The sequence below is a fragment of the Charadrius vociferus genome, unplaced genomic scaffold (genome assembly GCF_000708025.1).
Source record: "Charadrius vociferus isolate BGI_N301 unplaced genomic scaffold, ASM70802v2 scaffold218, whole genome shotgun sequence".
NCBI lineage: Eukaryota > Metazoa > Chordata > Aves > Charadriiformes > Charadriidae > Charadrius > Charadrius vociferus.
Window position 1 is genome coordinate 5,554,215 of NW_009650084.1, and position 22,908 is coordinate 5,577,122.

The window sequence follows — 22,908 nt, forward strand, 5'->3', positions numbered from 1 at the left end:
GAGAAGTCACTCTCCTGAGATGTAGATCAAAGCTCCCAAAAATTGAGATCTTGCTAGAATTTGTCTCCTACCTTCTGCACAATCAATCATCCTGAAGACATGAAAAATGTGATAGCCAGCAAAGGGCTACAAAGATGATTAGGGGATTAGAACATCTATCATACGAGGAAAGGCTTAGGGACTTGGGTGTCGTTAGTCTAGAGAAAAGAAGATTGAGGGGGGATCTTATTAATACTTACAAATACTTAAAGGGAGGATGCCAGGGGGATCGGAGCAGTCTTTTTTCAGTGATGCCCAGTGATAGGACTAGGGGTAATGGGCACAAGCTTGAACATAGGAAGTTCCATCTTAACATGAGAAGGAACTTCTTTACCTTGAGGGTAGTGGAGCACTGAAACAGGCTGCCCAGAGAGGTTGTGGAGTCTCCCACTCTGGAGACATTCAAACCCCGCCTGGACACTGTCCTGTGCAATCTGTTGTAGGTGACCCTGCTCTGGCAGGGGGGTTGGACTAGATGATCTCCAAAGGTCCCTTCCAACCCTGACCATTCTGTGATTCTGTGATTCTGTGATACTTTCTTTTTTTTTTTTAAAAAAAAAAAATCATCCTCAAATCTTTATCCTTAGAATGTTTGGGACAACCAGATTTAGGTGTCTAAGTTTTCCTGCTCATTCTCTGCATAGTCCCTGGAGAGTGACGGATGCTTTACATAGGTGGGCTGCTTCACCTGCTCTTTCAATAATCTTCCCTCTCCCAGATGAATCCATAGAAAACATTCAGTAAAGATGAACAACATTACCTTATCTAATGTTTACCTGCATCTGAAAGCTAGTGAGATGATCAAGTTGGGTGCATGCACTAGAAGTTGGAGCGCTTTTTTCCACAGTCAGTTCAGTTAAGGAGAAAAGAGTTTTTTTCATAATAACTTTGTTTTATTGTTGATTGAAGGGTTTTTTTTTTCCTTCTTTTTAGAACTAACTTTGTTTTTTGTACTGATTTTGTGGTGTCGTGTTTTAAAATGTAAGGTAGACCTTTGAGTCCTAATGATTCAGATTTGATTAGTCAGTATTGAAACATCAACCAAGGTGATAATACCTAGGTGATACCCAAATATAGGATGGCAGGGCCTCTAAGAGGTAGTTCTAACTTTTTTCTTCTATGTGCTTATTTGAAATTCTGTCCTACTTCCAATAAAACCAATGGTAAAATGTCCTTGTTTCAGTCATACAGAACAAGGAACCATAGGCATTATAATCCTCTGTCATACAGAGGATTAAAAGAGAGGTCCTTTTAATCTGACATTAATTTTCTAGTGTATAGTCATAGTAAAAGTAAAAGAAACCCCACAGGTAACAAACATAGGGAACATGATATTTACAGGAAATTTCTTCCTAGCCCCCAAATGGAGTTACCTCAGTCCCTGAAACAGGGGTTCGTATTCCTTCTAGAATTTTAAGCATAATGTAGATTACGTATATCTCATTTTCTGTATGATTTTCCACTATTTTCTCTTACTCATGATAAGATCAATGAGAACTTGAGGTAGCAAATCCCAAAGGCTAAACAATTATGTCTTTTTATCACATTTAAACTTGCCTTTTAATGTTTTCAGCTGTCACTCCTTGTTTTATGAAAAAAAAAGTAAATTTTATTTATAACTTCCAGTTTACATATTAATTGTGTTCTATGGCTAATGTCTGCTCTGTTCAACTTAAAAAACAATTTGAAAAAACCCTGCATATGTGGAGTCTTCCTCCATTTTCAATACTAATCTGAGTTCTTGGGCACTCTCCCTGAGTTAATAAACCCTTTTTTTTTTTTTTTTCAATTGACCTGTGAAAAACGAGAAATAGTGCCATGATGGGATATGCATATTCCAGATGTACACTATACATGAAGATAAAGAAAAGCTCAATTTTATTTTTTTTTTAAAGTATAATCAACTTGCCAATAGTCTCTATCTTTGATTTGCAAATAGAAATCTTCCATATATTTGGAGAAAATAACAAACAAGCACATTGGTGATGGTATCTGTATTACCTCTGCTGAAGAAAAGGTCAACAGCTCTATCACATATCTTAAGTTTTAAACTGTTTCACAATTTTCAATAGTTGCGTATCAATTTTTGGACAGCAAATACAATTTTATGACAGGTGACCTTATCCTTGTCAGAAAGAGTTGTACGTTAGAGCTGTACATCAAAATGAAATACATTCTTTAATAATTCTGTCACTGTTACTAGGTTAGAATAGCATACCCTCATCTAATGCATACCATTTACCTTTGAAGACTTAGGTTCAAAAAAGTGAAAACAAATAATACAATAAAAAGCTGTTATATAGCAGCATTATTTACTTTAAGGTAAAATTCAGAAACGGCTTCCAGTAAGACAATTTTTTCAGTATCTTGACTTAAAAAAGTATTGGCAATCTGTTCTCCAGTGTATTTCTTTTTGTACAAACACTGTTTTCCATTTTAATTGTTACCCTATTTATCCTAGGAAGAACAAAGCAATGCTTCTTTAGCTGGAATTTTGTATCAAGCCTACCAAGTTATCTATATTTCTTGAAAGGAAGTAACTATAATATTATGTTATACTAATCAAGGTACTCAACCCTAATCCAAACCAGCCTATTTTACTGTAATTCATCTAGCTCTACCGTATTGTAGCTACTCCTTGAAGTGTATGCTCATAACATTTTGACTTAGATTTGGTTTTGTCTTTGGACACAATGTTATATGATTTATCTGTTGACAGATTTATTTCTTCAAATTAAGTCTTTGAACACTGCCTCTTTTAATGTATGCTCAAATTGTTAAATTTTACATTATATTTGAAAATGTAAATTACAAAATTAATTATGTATCTGTTTTTAAATAACTTCTCGAAACTGGCTTAGTCAACAATCTTTAACAAATGTTCTCCAACAACGATCTCCAATCAGGAACAAATTGCATTTCCATCAATGCTTACGTTGTCCTGTTTCTCTCTAAATTTGAGATATGTAGATTTGATGGATGGGCTGTTTGGTGGATGAGGAATTGTTTGGATGGTCACAACCAGAAGGTAGTGGTCAATCACTCAATGTCCAGATGGAGATTCGTGACAAGTGGTGTCCCTCAGGGCTCTGTATTGCAACCAGTACTCTTTAGTATCTTCATCAAGGCCATAGACAGTGGGATCGAGTGCATTCTCAGCAAGTTTGCAGATGACACTAAGGGGAATGGTGCAAATGGCACACCTGAGGGATGGGATGCCATCCAGAGCAACTTGGACAAGTTCAAGAAGTGGCCCATGTGAACCTCATGAGGTTCAACAAGGCCAAATGCAAGGGTCCTGCGCCTGGGTGATGGCAGCCCCTGGTATCAATACAGGCTGGGGGATGAAGGGATTGAGAGCAGCTCTGCTGAGAAAGACTTGGGGGTACTGGTGAGTAAAAAGCTAGACATGAGTCAGCAATGTGCACTCACAGCCCAGAAAGCCAAGTGTATCCTGGGTTACATCAAAAGAAGCATGGCCAGCAGGTCAAGTGAGTTGATTCTGCCCCTCTACTCCACTTTGGTGAGACCCCACCTGGAGTACTGTGTCAAGTTGTGGCGCTCTTAGCACAGGAAACACAAGGACCTGTTGAAGCAGATCCAGAGGAGGGCCATGGAAATGATCAGAGGGATGGAACACCTCTCCTATGAAGAACGGTTGAGACAGTTGAGGTTATTCAGCCTGGAGCAGAGAAGGCTCTGGGGAGACCTTATTGGGGTCTTTCGATACTTGAAGGGGGGCTTATAAGAAAGATAGGGACAAACTTTTAGCAGTGCCTGTTGCAACAGGACTAGGGGTAATGGTTTTAAACTAAAAGAGGGTAGACTTAGACTAGATACTAGGAAAAATTTTTTACAATGAGGGTGGTGAAACACTGGAACAGGTTGCCCAGAGAGGTGGTAGATGCGCCACCCCTGGAAACATTCAAGGTCAGGTCGGATAGGGCTCTGAGCAACCTGATCTAGTTGAAGATATCCCTGCTCATTACAGTAGGGTTGTACTCAACAACCTTTAAAGGTCCATTCCAATCCAAACTATTCCATGGTTTTCTATAAGTATTCACTGTTGCTGCAGTACACAATGAATCCATTCCAGGACATGGAACAAATGTATAGCTGAGAATTTGAGTGACTTCTAGAATTACTCCAACCTCAAAAATGGCAAACAAGTCATGTCTTTGCCAGGTGATGAATTTATGTTGAGTGTCTCGCTATAAAACAAAAATGTCTCTTGAAGTCCCTGAAAAGAATCCTTCCTCCCAATGACATGTCAGAATTCAGTTAGACTCAAAAATTCAGACCTTGAGATTAGACTTAATTTAGAGTACAAAAAGAAGATGATGGGACCTTATGTCTCTCCAGTGCAGAGAAATAGTTTGACGGTAAAATATGGCAGTCTTCAGCCACATCCTCAAACTGACTGAAGGGATGATGATGGGGTACCAGCCTACATTTCACTCCAGTTGTCCTGGTCTGTGGAAAGATTCCAAAGGCAAATGTGGAACTTACAATGGAAGTTAGATAGGTATATAACCTTTTTTCACCGTTTTCAGAGAAGTATAGCTTACATACCTGGTCAAAAGGCATCAGGATTTTTCTGTGCTTTTTGATTCAGACTCCTTTTTGATAATTAAACACACACCAGAGACTCTGTGATATCTAAATTACACTAGAAGATAAACTAAGTATTCAGAAAGGGATACATGCATCATTTAAAGTATCAACTGGTTCTCCTCAGGAAAAGATGCTGCAAAACATTAAGATAAGTGGTCTTGCAAAACTTCTGAAATCAAACAGGTACTTTGGAATTTTAAACAAAATTAGCTAGGTGTAATGGAAGTTACTGTTTCAGACATTTATTATTCATTGATTGTATTTCAGAAGTCACGTTCCTCTACGATTTTTTTTTTTTTTTTTTTTTGGCACTCAGCAAATGTCCTCTGAAAAGATAATTAGTAAGGACAGAAATCTGGAAGGACACAACAGACACAGCTTGAGACACTCATTTTCTACCTGTTGAGAATGCAGTGGCTGTGCGCTTTCCTTGCGGTGTTCTGAATCACACAATCTAATAAAGGTAATTGAAAGCTGAAAGAAAGACAGAGAAGATGAACAGTAGCAACACATACCTGGGAACATCACATATAACATTGATCTCAGTCAGCCTAGATACAGATGACAGAACATGATGATGTAAGATTTGTAATTGCAATATCATCTTATGAACAAAGATGTATGGATATTTAAAGCTGTAAAATTACTTGTTTTAGTTGTTCATTACCCACATCCTTCTTCTTGCTTTTATGACACTACCTAACAATATTTTAAAATAGAGACAGCATCATGCTATTTTCAAAACCACAAAAACGATTTCTATTTTTGTCTAATTGTGGGAAGGGAAGGGAAGGGAAATCATGCTAGAGATTTAATACAGGGGAAAGAGAAGGAGGGAAAAAACCCAAGCAACAAAGCAATCACAAAAGTTTCTTCTCTAAAAACAAGCACCAAGTATCTTTACTCAAATTATGAAATGAAACATGAAGCTGAGATAAATTACATAAACTGTAAGACACAGTCTACTGATTTGCTATACTTAGACATGTTAAATGGGCAAGCAAGCCCAGAAATTCTACCTTGTGTTTCAAGAAGATAAATAATATATTTAATACATGTTTTCTGGCGTACTTAGGTGATTCACTTGTCGCAGTGGTTGAATTTTATTGAACAGTTTAATCAGATAGAAGAGTTTTACATATAGATAAATACAGACACAGATTTTTTAATGAAGAGATATATTTAGTCTGTAAGAATGAATGTAAGTAGTAAGAATAAATACAATGAATGCATGTGCATTGTAAGTATTTGGTAATGAAAGAGGGGAAGAACTGGGAGCATACAATGAAAATTTGAAAATCCATTAATGACTCAAATGCCGGCAGCTCCATATTCATACAGGGTTTTAATCCCTGTTAGGTGGGGATGCTTTTCATAATTCCATGATTTCCCTCTCAAAGTCTACCAAATGCTCCTTGGTCAAGGTCTGTACTAAACTTTGTTGTTGTGTGAAGAATCAGAAACAATTCTGGAAACAGGAATCATACTCCAATATTTTATGCAACAGGTTTATAACTAATTTCTTCTTGCTCTTATTCCATTCACCCACATGTTAATCTTAGTTCATTAATCTTGAAAAAATAGTAGAATTGTCATCCCTTTAGTGCTTTGGCTTGCAGCAGATACTCCACCTGAAAGTCAGTGGCAGATAAACAGCTCCAAAAATCTATTTTAAGAATAAGCTACATAATGATGGCAAACCCTTAACTGCTTAGAGGTAATGAAGACAAAGGTCCTTCTTCCTTTTTCCTCCTTTCTTCTGTCCTTATTCCTTGCTTTGCAATTCCACTGGATTCCCACACACTTCCACTGGTGCTTTCTGCAAGTCTGTGTAACAATCCCTCAGGTTGACTTTGTAGCAAGGCTAAGAAGTCGAATCAGCTGACAGCAGGCTCTGAAAAGTGCCAGAGTTGGTGCAAGGTATGTGGCAATAGCTTGTGACTGGAAGCAGGCAGCAGGAGGGTGGTAGAAATCAACCTTGCAGTAGTGAGAAGCTACTGGACCTACTTAATTTGTACCAGGAGTGATTCAGTTAAGATCACGTAACAGGTATGTTAGAGAGCAATAAAAACCAAAACAGAGGAACTTTGTTCTGAATTTTCCTCTTTAACAACATGACTTCTGTTCCCCCCAGTAATAAAATCTTGTGTGCCAATTTATGTGTGCCATGTTTTACTGTACAGCTGTGTGCCATAGAGAGTTTTAATAAGACATCGTACCCTTTATGTCTTAAGAAGTATAATAGTAGTCAATGCAATCTACATATCTGTTTCAGCTTCATAACATGAAGTAGGACAGGAAAGGAAATATTTTTTTTTTTTTTTTTAGAAATTAGGTGAAGTTCTCATTTAAATGTCATGCTTTGTATGACCAATATTCCATAATCAATCATCTATAACCCAATGTTTGTTTCTAGCTCACCATCAGGATCTTTCAGAAAAAAAAAAAAAAAAAAAAAAAAGTCTTGTTAGAGAAATGGAGGCAGAAGGGAAATCTGTAAAACTTACAAAATAATAAGGGATTGGTCATTTCAGGATGAATAAGTCAAACCAAATACAATTGCATACAATTTCATGCCAGTTCTCCAGCTCTGAGCTTCTATGCTTTGGTTAAAAAAAAAGTCAAGCCCACCCTAAATGAGTCATATTTCTCTTAATTTCTTAATAGAAAACTTTTATTTAAGATAACTGCCTTTTTTACTACTATTTTCTTTTCTAAAGGTTGAATAGAGGATTTTTAAAAGTCTTTAAGACTAAAACATTCAATCTTTTCTACTTTTTTCCCCCTTTCTTCACTCAAAATCATACAAGGAAAGTAATGTTGAATGTTCATAACACTATCTTTAATTACTACACTTGAGGCTAAACCCCACACCCAAACACTCCTGAATGCTGGGGGAGTAAGTGTGGATCTGAGTTATTTCTGACTCTCAGCTAGAGTACTTAGACTGTGCTAGTGCTGCTTTCTAAGTTCATTTCATAATTTCATTTCTTTCATCTAAACACACGTGTACTAGCAGGGCAGGGCTTACTGGCAGCAAACTTTCCTCTCAATGAGGTCAGTCTCTGATGCTGAAAATGGTGGATAATGGAGAGGGAGGCTTCAAAGGGAACATCAAGACATTTTGAGAGCAACAGGGGCAAATTTAAGGGAGTTAATTGACACTGCCATAAAAATGGGAAACACCTGAGCAAATACATCAGATCAAAAGGGAAAGAAATGGCCTGCAGAAAATCAGAAGGAAAAGGAAAAGGGAAAATAAAATGCATTCCAAAACTTAAGAAACTCTGCATGTAGCTTTGTTACATTTGTTATAGAAGTGCAATCAAGCTGCAAAAATCAGATTTTGTACACCCCAGAGTTCAGGGTATTAAATCTAGTGTTTTGATTCACACTCTTTTATACCTGATAGCATAGGCTTACTGAAGAAAAATAATTGACTATGCCCTCTGATAACTAAAACTTTACCACTGAAGAGCTTTTGCCCTTAATATTCTAAAGATAAAAACATATTTTCCTCACTCAGTAGGGAATTCATATGAAGTTTGATTATTTTTTCCACTATTTTTCCTTCTAAAATATCTAGATATTTGTTCTAGCTACACTTAAGGTATGTTTATGAATGACAAAGTTAACGTTTTGTAGGACATACAACTCTCTTACCAGTTGGCAATAAAAGGATGAAATTTCTCTGCCCCTCCTCTTCAATGAAAATGAAATCATGTTTGGTTTTGCTTAAATTTTATTTTATTTTCAAGTCCTAGAATACCGAATTCTTAAAAAAAAAAAAAAGTAAGAGCATGAAAGGAAGAACAAAAATTAGAGGAAATGACACCAAACACACAGAGGGCCAGATACTGAAAATAATCTTGATAAGATGCAATAAAACGCTTTTTAATGTCTGTGCATATATATATATATCTTTAATTGCATATATATGCGCAATTGTTTTCCGTCACATTTTAGTCTCTTCCCTTTATCTTCATTTTATCTGCTTAATTGCCAGATCTTCTGCACAGCGAGCTTGTTTTCATAGTTACTGCAAAGCACCGACCACCTTTAGAGTGCTATAAAAATAATAATAAGACATGCATCATTTCTGGAAGGTGATTACTCTGAAAAGAGTATGTCACCCAGCAGTCACTTCCTAACTAATGATTACTGAGCTACCTTCATAATCAGAGGTGCCTCCAAAACTTTGTAGTTAAATATGTAATATGCCAATTTTTGTTGTAGCTAACACAGCGACTATTAAACACCCCCCTTACCTAAGCTTTTTAACATTCTGGGCAATTGGAATTTTAATTTTGAACATCATAACTAATTCTTAGTTATGATAAATATAAAGTTAAAATATGAGTGACTTAAAAAGTGTATTACTTGTAAATGGTGTAGAGCTCTTCATCTAGAGTAATTTTTCTTTCCAACGGATGAGCCCAATTGAAAATCCTGGCCACTCCCTGGTCCTAAAAACCTACTCACCATCACTTCCCAAACTCTGGGAATTCGGGACAGACTGTCAAATACAGCAGACCTTATGGATTTAAGTAAGTAAGAGAAATCAAACTAAATAGCTGTTGCATGCAAGATCTAAGGGACCTTTCAGCTGGCTCTTCTGCGTGTGCTGAACTTCCTACAGTGTCACTGTACCCATAGCTCCCCATTCTCTCATGTCAAGGCCAGGCAACCAGTCACAGAAGCAGGATAATGTTGGTTACGTTATAGACAATGTTATGACTTGGCAAACTGTGGAATTCCCATTAGTTGAAACATTTATTAAAATTGAGGAGAATGGTGGTTTGTTTCTTTTTTAAAAAATATCCAATTTCAAACCACATGGCTAGAGTATATTTTAGGGCCCATTCTGAAATGTAGACAGGTACCTTTGATGAATAAGTCTTTCTTTTGTAGGCAGATGTCTCTGAAACTATGACAGAAAAGATACAATAAAAGCCTGTCTTTTCTGTCCTTTGGCCATACAATCTTGGCCTCCAGGAATTCAGTAGACCTTTCTTCATTAGCTATGGTAAATGTTAGAATTATGTAATTGTAATACCCAGATTCCTGGTGGTGTGTGCAGAAACTCAAAATTGTAGTGGAAAGCAAGAGTATTTAAGTATCCATCTTCCACTGTATATGGATTTTTAAAATGGTCTTTTTATAACATCACATTGGAGTAAAAACTATGGGAACAAGTATCAATAGTGAAAACATCGACACTACAGCACTCTGGGTCTTTTGAGCTACTGGCTCATCAAGAGACACAACTTTGAATATGCTCCTTTTAGTTGCTTACGCCACAGACAGTGTCAAGTTATATAAGCCGTTATTAGCCATGGTCTCTGCTCTCAGACTATCACAAGCACGAGGAAAGGGATTAACATTCACACTGGCATTAACTGTCATTAGTCCACAGAAATGGAGTTGTACACATACCCAAATATAGGACTAAATATACCAAACACTTATGACTCAGGAGTTAAAAATACATTGACCCAGGAAATAAAATATAAAATAAGAAAAAACAGAAACAAAAAAAAAATCTATCTAGTTTCGGAAAACTGCTTTCTGGTAAATAAAAGCAAGGCCAGAGGTAACATCACAGGAAAAAAATAAATGTTCATTTAACTGCAGATATTGACAGTGCACTTAATGTGACTAGCCATACATATCCAGTGGCATTTAACACATCCCTCTTGAGAATTCATATGGGGCTGTCAGATAGGACACATGAACTACAGGAGACCTATGCCATTCTGGACCAATAACTGGCAGTCAGGCAGGAAAAGGACGAGAGAATATAACATGCTTCACTTAAATAAACTTAGATTTATCTGTGTGTGCATATGTATTTTTGTGTGTGAGTGTATATATGTATTTATATAAACACTATATGTACATGCGTGCAACTTCATGTAATTTTATGTTAATGTATAAATTAAACAGAAAAATTAAATTTTCAATTTTTTTTAACTCCGTTAAACGAACCAGGTTTTTAGAGTACAAAGATGGAAAAGGACTGTTTACAGAACAGGAACAGAAATAATCCAAAAGTATTTTTACTAAATCAGACTCAGAGTATTTTTTCATTGTTTTCCTGTCTTGAACTTCACACATTCCCAGTACTTGCCATTTACTATAAAAACAATGCATTTTTTCTGTAAAACTGGAATAGTAATATCTAATAATTAGCAAGCGAACATCCAGGTACTAAGACAAAACTGCAGACAAACTTTGAAACTAAAAATAGAATACATGAGTACTACATGATATAATCATAGAATCAAATTTGGGTTGGAAGGGACATATAAAGGTTATTGAGTCCAATCCCCCTGCAATGAGCAGGGACATCTTCAACTACATGAGATTGCTCAGAGCCCTGTCCAACCTGAACTTGAATGTTTCCAGGGATGGCACCTTCACCTCTCTGAGCAACCTGTTTCAGTGTTTCACCACTCTCACTGGAGAAAAGCTCTTTTCCTAATATCTAATCTAAATCAACCCTCTTTCGGTTTAAAACCATTACCCCTCATCCTATCACTACAATCCCTCATAAAAAAGCCCTCACCAGCTCTCCTGTAGGCCCCCTTTAGGTACTGGAAGGCCGCTATAAGGTTTCCACAGACCCTTCTCTTCTCCAGGCTGAACAACCCTAACTCTCTCAGCCTTTCTTCGTAGGAGAGGTGTTTCAACCCTCCGATCATTTTTGTGGCTCTCCTCTGGACCATCTCCAATAGGTTCTTCTCTTTCTTGTGTGAGGGCTCCAGAGCTGGTTGCAATACTCCAAGTGGGGTCTTACCAGATCAGAGTAGAGGGGATTCACAGCCATACCAGACTCCTGATTGACTTAATCACATCTATACCTACTAACATTGCCTACATACAAAATTAAGTTTAGGGTCTATGTTCCTCACCAGAATCTAGCCACATAGCAGACTCTAGATCAGCTAGCTTCAGCTAATGTCTGGTTCCTCCATACACCACTTCTGCTGAGAAGAACTATTCTTAAGGCATATTACAGTACAGAGAGTGTCAGCACTAATTGAGAGTCTGTCTCACCCTTTGCTACTCAGCACTAGCTGAGCATGAGTGTTTTTACCTACAGTATCAGATGAATGTCATCCATTGAATTCACCGGACTTTGAGAAAGGAAGGAGATGAAACTCTGCTTTGCTGTGTTATCCGCTAACCTGTTTAACACTAGATTTAGTCTAGAATAGAGAAACTGGGAGGATGTCAGTGCATCGACAAGTTCAATTCTTTGGCATCACAAAGACTATGTTAAATAAATGTATTTCCCTCTGTATTGTAATGAGTTTAGACATTTTAATCTGCTAATTCTTTTGGGACAATATTGAAGTTGAAGGTAAGATAGATGAGAGAGCAATACGAAAATTTCATAAGTATATTTTTAGAATCTAATCCAGGAAAACACTGAAAATTGTTCAACAGGAAAGATGGAGTGAGAGAAAGGACTCAGCAGGGGCCACATGGGTGCAGAGACACATTTGGTTTTAGGTCTCATATTAAGCTTGCCATATGCATCAAGTTTATCTTAGATTAGATTTTTGGTTTCATACAAATTAACTTCAGAAATAGGAAATATTTTCAGTTTGCCTATTTCAGGAAAAAGAACGGGATAGGTCTTCCTCAAGACTCTGGGTCTTGGTGTCCTAATATTGTTAATAATGCTTATTGCTACTAGATCCCACTCAGATCATATTTTGGAATGACATTCCTTTTCAGTAGCATATCACAGTCCTTCTGTGATAACTACCGTATACAATTTCTTCTTCTTAAGCTTATAACAAAAATTCTTGCTAGTAGTCCTTGCACTGTGGACTGTTAGATTTCAACACATTTTGTTAACTGATATAATCTAGAAAATTAGCATAATCCACCCTTTATGGACAGCTCGGAATCTTCAAAAACCTTCATCTGTGCCTGCCTCACCTGCCTCTTGCTATGCCTTAGTATCAGGCTGTTCATATCAACCTTCATTCCAGGAAGTTATTTCTCAGGAACACAGCTTGACCCCACTCTGAAAAGATTTTTTGTTTGTTTGTTTTTTTAATTCTTGCATCCCAGTAATCAAATATCTCTGAACTGTTCGCATAGCTCTAATATGGCTTCTAATCTTTAAAAATCTTTAAAAGCTCTTTATTTCTGTGCCCTTAGGAAGTGTCCCGAGCTTCCATTTCTACAGCTGGGTATACTCACACTTTTCCTCTTAACAGTGTTGGTTATCCCACTGGCAATGCAGTTCAGTAACATTTTCCCCACTGTTATATCCATTTCAACCTTAGGTGTAACTTAGCAAGATTCGTCACCTTGTTCCTGGCAGACAGCAGAAAGTTCAATTTCCTGAATCAGCTCTAGGGTCAGACTGCGAATTTTTCCTAACATGCAGGTTTTAGTAATGCAAATTTGACCTTCCTGATGTGGATGTGAATTTCCGGTCTTTCATCTTCTGTTCTTTTACAATATAATCCTGTCTTCAGCTCTAACTTTCTTGCTACTATTGATAAACGTTTTTCTTTTGTGGAGTAGGGTTTTGGTTTTTTGTTTGTTTGCTTGTTTTTAATTTATTTATTGATACATTGCTTTTCTGTTCCTGACCTCTTTTTTTTTTTTCCTTTTTCCTTTTTTTTTTTTTTTAATTTTTGCTTCCCTGTTCATGGTATCATTTTCCTTTTTGTTTCAAACATTTAACAAAAGTAACATGGTCTTATGTGACTGTTTAGATAGGAAAAAAAATGACAAAGTTGTTGCTGATGATATCCTACTAGTATAGTAATAAAGTACATAACTCTATTTCTTTGTAAAAAGCAGAAATTTTAGGAAATTAATGTTTTTAGTATCTCTGACCTAAGCTAGTTTTAACTGTACTTTGCAGAAGTCAATGTTATATGGTGCAAAGCAGTTTGAAGTCAGGCAATGAATCCTTTCCCAGCTCCTTGGATTAGATCAATATAGGAGTCAAAAAGCATGAGTCCAGAGTCTCTTTGCAAACTGTTATCCCCAAAAACTGTCTCTCAGTGCTGTTGTCTTAGGCTCAAGTGCCCAAGACTTGCACCAGCAGTGCTCTGGCATCCTCTGTCAGACACCTTTTGCATCTCCTTCATAACCAGAAAGGTTATTTACCAATGAAACAGGCTCCATCTACATGAAGGCTGCATCTTTACTTTTGGAAAAAAAATACTGTGCAAGGAGAGGAAATTGTTAGTGTGGCTCTTATCTAATTATATTTCTGTCCCATTAAGTACTTAGCCAAACTACTTTAGGATTTTCTACTTCATTGTTTACTTTCTTTCAGTATTGCTTACCTGTCCGTCCCTTTACTCTTCTCAAAAGTATTTTTGAGGCAGGTCAAGAAATACGGGGACAGGAGTTCATTGTGAAATGCTTAATATGTTTTGCTGTTTACTTGGATGGAGCCAGACAACCCAGAATGGCATACATTTTACAGTTTAGGGAAGTGTAGAAATAAACCGGTTGTAGGAGTAGACTCACAGAGAGCATTTCACATCTCTGTGTCTCTGAAGATAAAAACTTCTGCACTTTCTCAGTATCATTTTGTTTTTCAGTCAGAATTCCCGACTCTCTTATTTGCAAAACAACTACGAATCAGTTTCAGATTGACAGCTGTGAGTTGATTACAGATAATCAACAGAGAAATGCCTTTAGGGCAATGAAACTAGTGAGGGGTCTGGAGCACATGTCCTGTGAGGAGTGGCTAAGGGAACTGGGGTTGTTTTGCCTGGAGAAAAGGAGGCACAGGGGAGACCTTATCACTCTCTACAACTACCTGAAAGGAGGTTGCAGAGAGGTGGGAGTCGACCTGTTCTGTCAAGTAACAGGTGATAGATCAAAAGAAAATGGCTTCAGGTTGCACCAAGGGAAGTTTAGATTGGATATTAGGAAGAATTTCTTTTCTGGAAGGGTTATCAAGCATTGGAACCTGTTAGCCAGGCCTGTGGTGGAGTCCCCATCCCTGGAGGCATTTAAGGTTCATGTAGATATAGCGCTCAGGGACATGGTTTAGTGGTGGGCTTGTCAGTGTTAAGTCAATGAATGGACTAGATGATCTTACAGGTCTTTTCCAATCTAGGAGATTCTGAGATTCTGTGATTCTGTGATTTGTAAATACATCAGTTTTTATTCAAAGAGTTTAGTTAGACCATCCTACTAACGAGAGACAAAAACAAGCTGAGAAGCATGCTGTGCTTCAGGCTTCTGCAGTGGTCTTTTGTGGGTGCTAGATAGTTGTGTAGGCCAAAAGACATCAGTTTGAATTGCAATGGGCCTTTTCTTATTGCTGAAGGAGATTTTCCTCCTCTTCTTACCTCAGTTTCCCAAATCTGTGATCCAGTGCTGATCACAATGCTGATTACAGAATTAAAGCTATTGACAATTCATGGGAAGTCAGCAAGTTTATCTAGTGTTAACTCAGAATCTGGTGGTAATTTTATGTTCCTTTGTTTTTTCTCAAAAATGAGGGTAAGGCCAGGGTGAACACTCTAGGCTTTTTTCAACCTTTTGGGAAGTCTGCTTTGTATGAGCAAATAGTCAAATATTTACTTAATAGGTCAGTATTCCTCAATACAACATCTCTCTGAGTCCACACTAGCATATCCTATGGCCTTGACAGATCAGGGGTCTTGACTCCAGGTTCCTGACTTCTAAGAAAAAAAATCTCAGAATATTTTACAGCCCCACAGAAAGTGACATATTCTAGATCCAGGTGTACTGTTTGAAGGAAACACATTTTTCAACTGCTTGTCATCAGTTTACATTGCCAGCAGTTGGCGGAATCACTTGGTCATTCTTCTTCTTAAAAGACACATGACCATCTCTGCAAAACTGTTTAAAAAAAAATAAATATTGCTACTGTCCTTGTGAGGAGGGGGTAAATAGAATATACTACAGTAATGTTTTTTAAATGGAAAATATTTAACAACATTTAATCCAAAGGAACGATGTTGGAAGATATAATGCAGAAGACTTCAAGTTGAAAGCTTGTGTTGCTGTTTGCAAGTATACATAGGTCTCATGACATGTTATTTCTATGGCCATTTGTTACATTCTCACAAAGTATCCGGTTATACAGAAATACTATTTTCCAGAGTGCTTTTAACAGAACACAATTATTGTATTAATCAATAGCTATCTTCTTCAAAAAGACCAAACTCTTAAAATTGAGGTCCTTAGAAACTCTATCTGTATCATTTACAGCATTGAGCAATGAAGAGAATTAATTATTTTGCATTGCAGTTAAATAAAGTCTGTTCCATGCATCCAAGAAACAGCAATAAAGTATTTAGGGTATTTGATTATTTTTTTTTTTTTTTAACTGTCATTTGGGTTTGAACAACCCATCTTAAAGAATAAGTGGCTAGAGAATAGTTTGGCACAAATAATCTTCAAATCATGGACAACTCTCTACTATGCAACAAAGAGACACATTTCAAAAGGAAATTATAATTATTCCCCTTTTACAAGCTAGGCAGTTGTACTTCTGAAACACCATGGCTTTTAAGTGGGAGCTAAATTAATCTTTATTAATCCTTGTTATCATGATTGCATAATGTCTGGATTTAAATGTCTGATGTACAGCTCTCTGTTTCCTGCTTCTCTGGCAATCAGAAGTGTGAAAATAAACCTTACACTTTAAAAGAAACACTTCATTTGAAAAAAAATAGATATAATCATCTGCACTATTGAAAAAAAAAGGTTTTACTTCACACAAGAATAAATATACAGCATGTCAGAGTTTCAGACTTGCTATTTTATGTTAAAATATGCACTGCTACATGTCAGAGCTGTGAAAATGGGAGGTAAAACAAGAAGGCAGTTGGCCAAATAGGTAAAGCAAGATTTTTTTTCCATTAAGATTTTTATTTTTTGAGAATATTGCTCCTAAAATTTAATTACAGCATTTAAAACACCCTCTAAAATGGTCTCTGTGTGCCCTACTGAAACTTCAAGCTACCCTAATTAATGATTAGATCAGAGTCAAAAAACAAAAACAGGTTTGAGTTTGGGTCTTCTTGTGTTTTTTTACAAGCTTCTATGCTGCAGAAATGAGCCATAATTCACATAACCACTTTCAAACAACAGACACAGTGTATAATGCCATTTAAAATACTTTCTACAGACACATCATTAGTTTAGAATTAGGTTTACATTAACTTTACCATTGCAAATCTAATTGTTGAGGAGAAGAGGGGTTCTAACTTTATTGCAAACATGTTCTGCCTTAACAGGCTTAAAAGACTACTCAGCTGGAACATATTTCTTACTTAAGTACATTAATTATCAGAAATGAATGCATAGTTTAGGCTTAAAAAATACCGTCAAAAGAATATTTTCCCAAGCTCTGTTTGGGCTCTTAAAATAAAAGTTAATTAAAATTATTACAATTTAAATTCTATTTGGTATTACATAGTTAATACAATGAGTAATGAAAGTATATTTCTCTCACTCTAAGGTTGTTTGCTTGTTTGTTTGTTTTAATTTGGGATGTTGTGGGAAGTGAATTTGAACTGTAGTTTCACACTATATGGATGAAATGCATAGTATAAACAACTGAAGCCACATTTCCAGAGAAAAACTGACTATTGACTCTTGTTTAGACAAGTAAGTTGATACAAGATTTTTACCAATTCAAGTACAATGTGCTGTGAAAAATGTATATTTACTGTTTAATGATAACACAGACCTTGTGCAAATGTCTTTTACAGCCTTTTCTGTCTCCAGTGGCTCATTCATGATCAATCATAGAATCATAGAATTGTCTAGGTTGGAAGGGACCTTTAAGATCACTGAGTCAAACCATCAGCCTAACACTGCCAAACCCACCACTAAACCATGTCCCTAAGCACCACGTCTACCTGTCTTTTAAATACCTCCAGGGATGGTCAACAATTGTTTAAAGTTTCTCTAAGTAGCTGCTTCTTAACAGTTGACATAATGCATTGGACAAGATTACCTATATCTACACTGACATAACGAGCTGTTCCTAAGAACAATTTCCATATCAATAAACTAGCTTAGATTACATGCAAACCAGCTTCATTTCTATCACTGCCCTGTTGCATCTCCAATGCACTATCAAGCAGGGACAGCCTTGACAATGGGTACATCATTGTCTTTGCTACAAGTCATAGGAATTCTCCCCAGCATTTGCAGCACTACACATGACCTACAAGATCTTCTCAGCATTAAATTACATATCACTATGCAACATGCTGTGTGCTCCATAGACTTTGCACAGACAGAACCTTTGAAAGCTTTACCCATTCTTATGTTGTACAGTTTTGAAGCATGCAACAGGAGGCAGAATTCTCACAGAGACAAAGATTTTCCAATTGAAAAGTCAGGAAGCATGTTTCTATCTTGCTGAAACAAATGGCCATTATTTCTTTTTCTATATGTAGGAAAAAAATTAAATCTTATATATATTTATTGATTGCTGAAACCTTATACATACTTGAAGGGTTTTATTGCATTTCCTTTCAAGCCATATAACAGCACTAGTAAACTCTAAAATCAAGCATTGCAACTAAAATACTGTTGTCATTCCCACACTGGGTATAGTGGTTTGTCCATTTCTACCGTAGCACTTAGGAACGTTTCTTCTGTGTTCCACTGCTGTATATAAACTTCTTACCTTTGAGTTCACCTTTCTTCATAACCGAGCAGACCTAAGTGAATTCCTCTTAAGAATAGTTTAAGAAGATAATACTTACTAGCAGTTTGTTATAACCTCCTGAGGGGCTGGGAACGGATATTCTCCTCTGAGTGATTCTAGTTAGCCTCCAAGTAATGCCAAACAAACCAGTTTGAACCATATAATTTAAATAATTCTCAGGGAACTAAAAATACATATGAAGTCAGATGCTCCATTTCATCTGAGAAGAAGTCGTCAACAACTTGACATACTTGCTTCTTAAAATGTTCCGCAAGTGTAATTGATGTAAATCCATCGTAGTGTGAAGGCAAATAGGCTAGATTGAACCAAATCTACAGATGTTTTACACTAATCTGGTCTGACTTTGTTGTGAGATATTAGAGATATTCTATTCTATGAGTAAAAGTGTTCATACAGTGATTACATAGCTTCTCAGTTAAGAAACAAAAACTTGCAAAAAAACACTGCATTTTATGCCGATAAATGTGAAGTAGCAAGTTCAGTATTAAGAGTAGGGTTTTGGTTTACGTTTTGCCTGCCCCAGCTTCCATCCACTGTGTTTTGGGTTTAGTACATGTTAGAGAGACCGCATATATCTACCATATATGTTAGAATATTCATGCAGGCTCTCAACTGAATTTCAGTGAAGATTAAGTCATAGCTTTAGTCATCTTTCCTTTAAAGTAATAAGACCTCTGTTTTTTCAAGTATACCTCAGACATGAGTTGCTCTACATCACTGATCATTCGCATTACTTTCTCCTGGACCTTCTCCATCATTCTTTAAAAGTGATAACCAAAAGTCAACATATTAGAGCAGCTAAAACTTTTCTAGTAGACTGGAAAATTATTCATGCTTCTGTACGTAATTGCATAAATTGTATGAACAACCATGTCTAACTTTTACTTTATTTTTTCTTTTTCACCCAAGAATCTGACATTTCCAGTTCATTTTCACTCTGTGGGGATGTAATTCACAAGATTTTACCTTAGAAAACCATACTGTTTGTTCAATGTAAAATGGATAATCTCAGGTGTTATGAAGAAAACAAAATAAAGCAAAAGTAAACAAAGGAAAATATGATTTAAATATCATCACATTTCTTTCTCAGATTTTTATCCTGTCAAGACTCCAAAGAAAAGTCACTATATTTCCAAAGTCAAGGCTTTTTAAAATTTCATCTGTTTTAGTAACTGAGGCTCTTTGTTTGAAGCATATGTATGGCATACTCAGAAAGTTTGCTTAGACACACAACAGAAGATTCACAGGTGTGAGACATGATTCATTGTAAGAAATACAGCAATTTCTTTTCTAATATTGACGTCATTTCAACGTTAATTCATGACTATGAATTAATTTTTATGAACTTTCGAAGAGAACCAATATACTGAAATACTCAATTATCTGAGCACGAGAAAAATAAACACATTAGAATCAGTAAATATCTTCAGTGTTTGCAGCCAAATTTTGGAAGAAAATTTGGGTACTGCACCTTTAAATATTATTGGCTTTAGTAACTTTAAAATAAAAACCCAAAAGCTCCACCAGGTCACTTTGCACCTTCTCCTTGGCTAAATTAGGCTCTCTTCCTGCAGCTATGATATCATGTTGCATATTTGGAAACTTGACATATGTCACACTGAGGACAAGAAGATTAAAGTGCTTTCCTTTTCCACTGTTTTCTGACAATTAATCCTATATTGCCTCAAGACCTAGAATATGCAGCTTGCTTAATAATGCTCTTTGAACTTTGCAATGATTGATCTATTGCAATTAAACTTTGAACTCTGAATATTACCAGGTCATCTTATTGTTGGCAGTAGTAAACCCGTGAGTCCTCTTTAAAATGAAATCCTATGGTTAAATCACTGATCCAAGAGAGGACAAAACCCATACCATCTAAATGACCAGCCATGCCCTCCCTTGCAGGAGGAAATAAAAACCTGGAAAAGGACAGTAACATTGAAACGGAACATATTTCTAATTCAAACATTGAATTTTGTGATTACCATTATTAAATAGGTCCACTACTGCTGTACAGCATTTCAAAATAAAATAAAAAAAACGAAGTCCTGTTCTAGAAACCAGAGTTCTCAGGAGTTTTGAACAGACCTTTTTCTTAAAAATGCCAGGTTACCAACACCAAAATTTCCCCCTCATATCCAACCTCTTCAGTCAAAGTGAGACATAAAACCCCCACCCCTGCAATAGCCTTCATTTCCCTGGGGGTTAGGATCCTCAGATGTGGCAAAAAGAAATTCAAGGCTCTCTTCGGCATCAAGCAGACGAAGGAAAATCATGTCTTTCACATCTCACTGAGTCCTTTGAACATTGAAACTTGGTTGATTTCTCTACAGCAATACACACCTCTTTACTCACTAGCTTTAGCTTTGAATTTTTCTCAGTATTTGTATAACAGCAACTTTCAAGGTTTCTTATGGAATAGAATGATCACTTTCCCATTTGCTCTTTCTGGAGGAAGCCATACTATGAGATTTTTTTCCTATTTAGATTAATGACAAAAGCTCAGATAGTTTGGATACCTTCTTCACAACTGTGGACTGAACTATGTGTTGCACAGTGATTATGAGATGTGTAAAAAGGGGTCTGACTTATTTTTTCTTTAATTCTGAGTGCTTAGAAGTTCAAATATTAATGTAAATCACCCAGGTATGGGAGAAAGAACAGGCAATTTTACCATTGTAGGTTTTCCTAAAATATTTCCAGAAAGTCGTGTCTTCAGACGAGTTGATTTAAAGATGAGAACAGTCAAATAATTCAGAGAAAGCAATAGAATATTTGAAAGACTTGAACGTGAAATAAGACTTGACACAAAAAAAGATGCAAAGAATTAAATATAAAATATGTAGGCAGAGATAAACAGACACATTATTGAGGAGGATATAAAAACTGCTTCCAAAAGTTTTCTTTTAAATAAGAAAATAAACTGTTTTTTTAAGGTGTTCAACTATCACAGCATTATGTGTAGTTAGAATTCCACATCATCAAACTCATGAACAGCCACATTCCTTCCTTCAATTTCTTCTAACAGCCCATGTCATCTTCTGTTCCCTTTCATTTTAAACATCTAAAAACAAGGCGGAGAAAAAATGTCAAATTTCATATTTGTTTTCTAGCATTTGAATAAGAATAGAGAGTAATGTATCCGCAGAAACTCTTTGAACCTTTACCACCTGCAGATTTCCACAGATGTCTAAACCCCTACTTACTCTGTAAAACGCATCACAAAGAGACAGGGAGAACTTATAAAAGAAGAAAAAACAACGCTTCCTCGAGTTTGCAGTATACTTTCCATTTTCCATTCAGAAAAGATAAACCATTAGTTTTCACCAAGCCTATACAAACATAATGTCCTCTATACAGGTCCAAACTGGGGAGGCAATACAACTTATTTTAGTGACTTATGAAACCCAGAGATTGTAACTCCCCACTTTCTTTCCAAAACATGACAGTACATAGGATATACAGAAAGTCTGCACAATCTGCTCATTTTTGTCATATCTTTTGCTTCATAAAACGATCCCTCCTCTTTCCTGACAGGCTCTTCTATGAAAACGCATAACCACAAACAGTTTGTTGCTGCCATGCTATTTCACATAACCTTCTCCTGGTTCCTGTTTTTCCAGGAGCCTCCTCTGGGCTGGGTCCCTCAGGATGGTTTGGATGAGGTACTTCAAAAATGACTGTCAGCTTTCACTTTGCATTACAAGATATGAAAGGAGATACTCAGCCTCAGTTAGAAGAGCATTTTTATAAAACTTATTCACGAGGAGGAAAACAAATAACAAAAACCTAATGATTTCTCCTATACCATAGATTAGAAAAGAAACAGGAAAAAGAAAAAAACAAACAAAAAAAACAAAACAACCCAAACCAACAACAACTCCAAACACTTAGAAACATAAAACCATCACTGACTGAGGAGAGGCTTAGATGCTACCATCATAGCAAAAGAGATAATTGTTGAGGAGAGAGAAAATAACCATACACATATGAAATTCTGGCTTTCTAATGACTCTGGAAGGAATTAATCATGGGACCATTTGTTGTATACTTCCTCAGTGTATAAATACCATACAGCCTTTTTCTTTGACCACAACAAACACATTTTATAGATATCTAATGTTTGACAGTTGATTTTACACTTTGCTCATTTAGTTTTCCCAAAGGTAAACTTGTCCCATTAGCTGAAAGACAGTGCTTTTTATTATCCATCTAGATTATATGAACTTATATGGCGTTCGGGTATCTTTGGATGATTTAAAACTTGAAAGTGTCATTCTGAATGAATGTTTTCCTTGAATGAATTCAAGGTCATATAAGGGAAAATTAAGAGCAGGGTAGTGAACTATAGACAGTATGTTCATGGGTTTATCTGAAAGAAGAGTAGATCCTCAATTTCTGAAGAGAATTCTGTTTAGTGGAGATTAACAATCAGGAGAAAGAAATTAACTATCAACCCTACCCTAGACTTCTAGAGTAAATTTTCAGAGAATGACCTACTCACAGCCTTCAATAATGAGGTCACTGGAGAAAGTGAG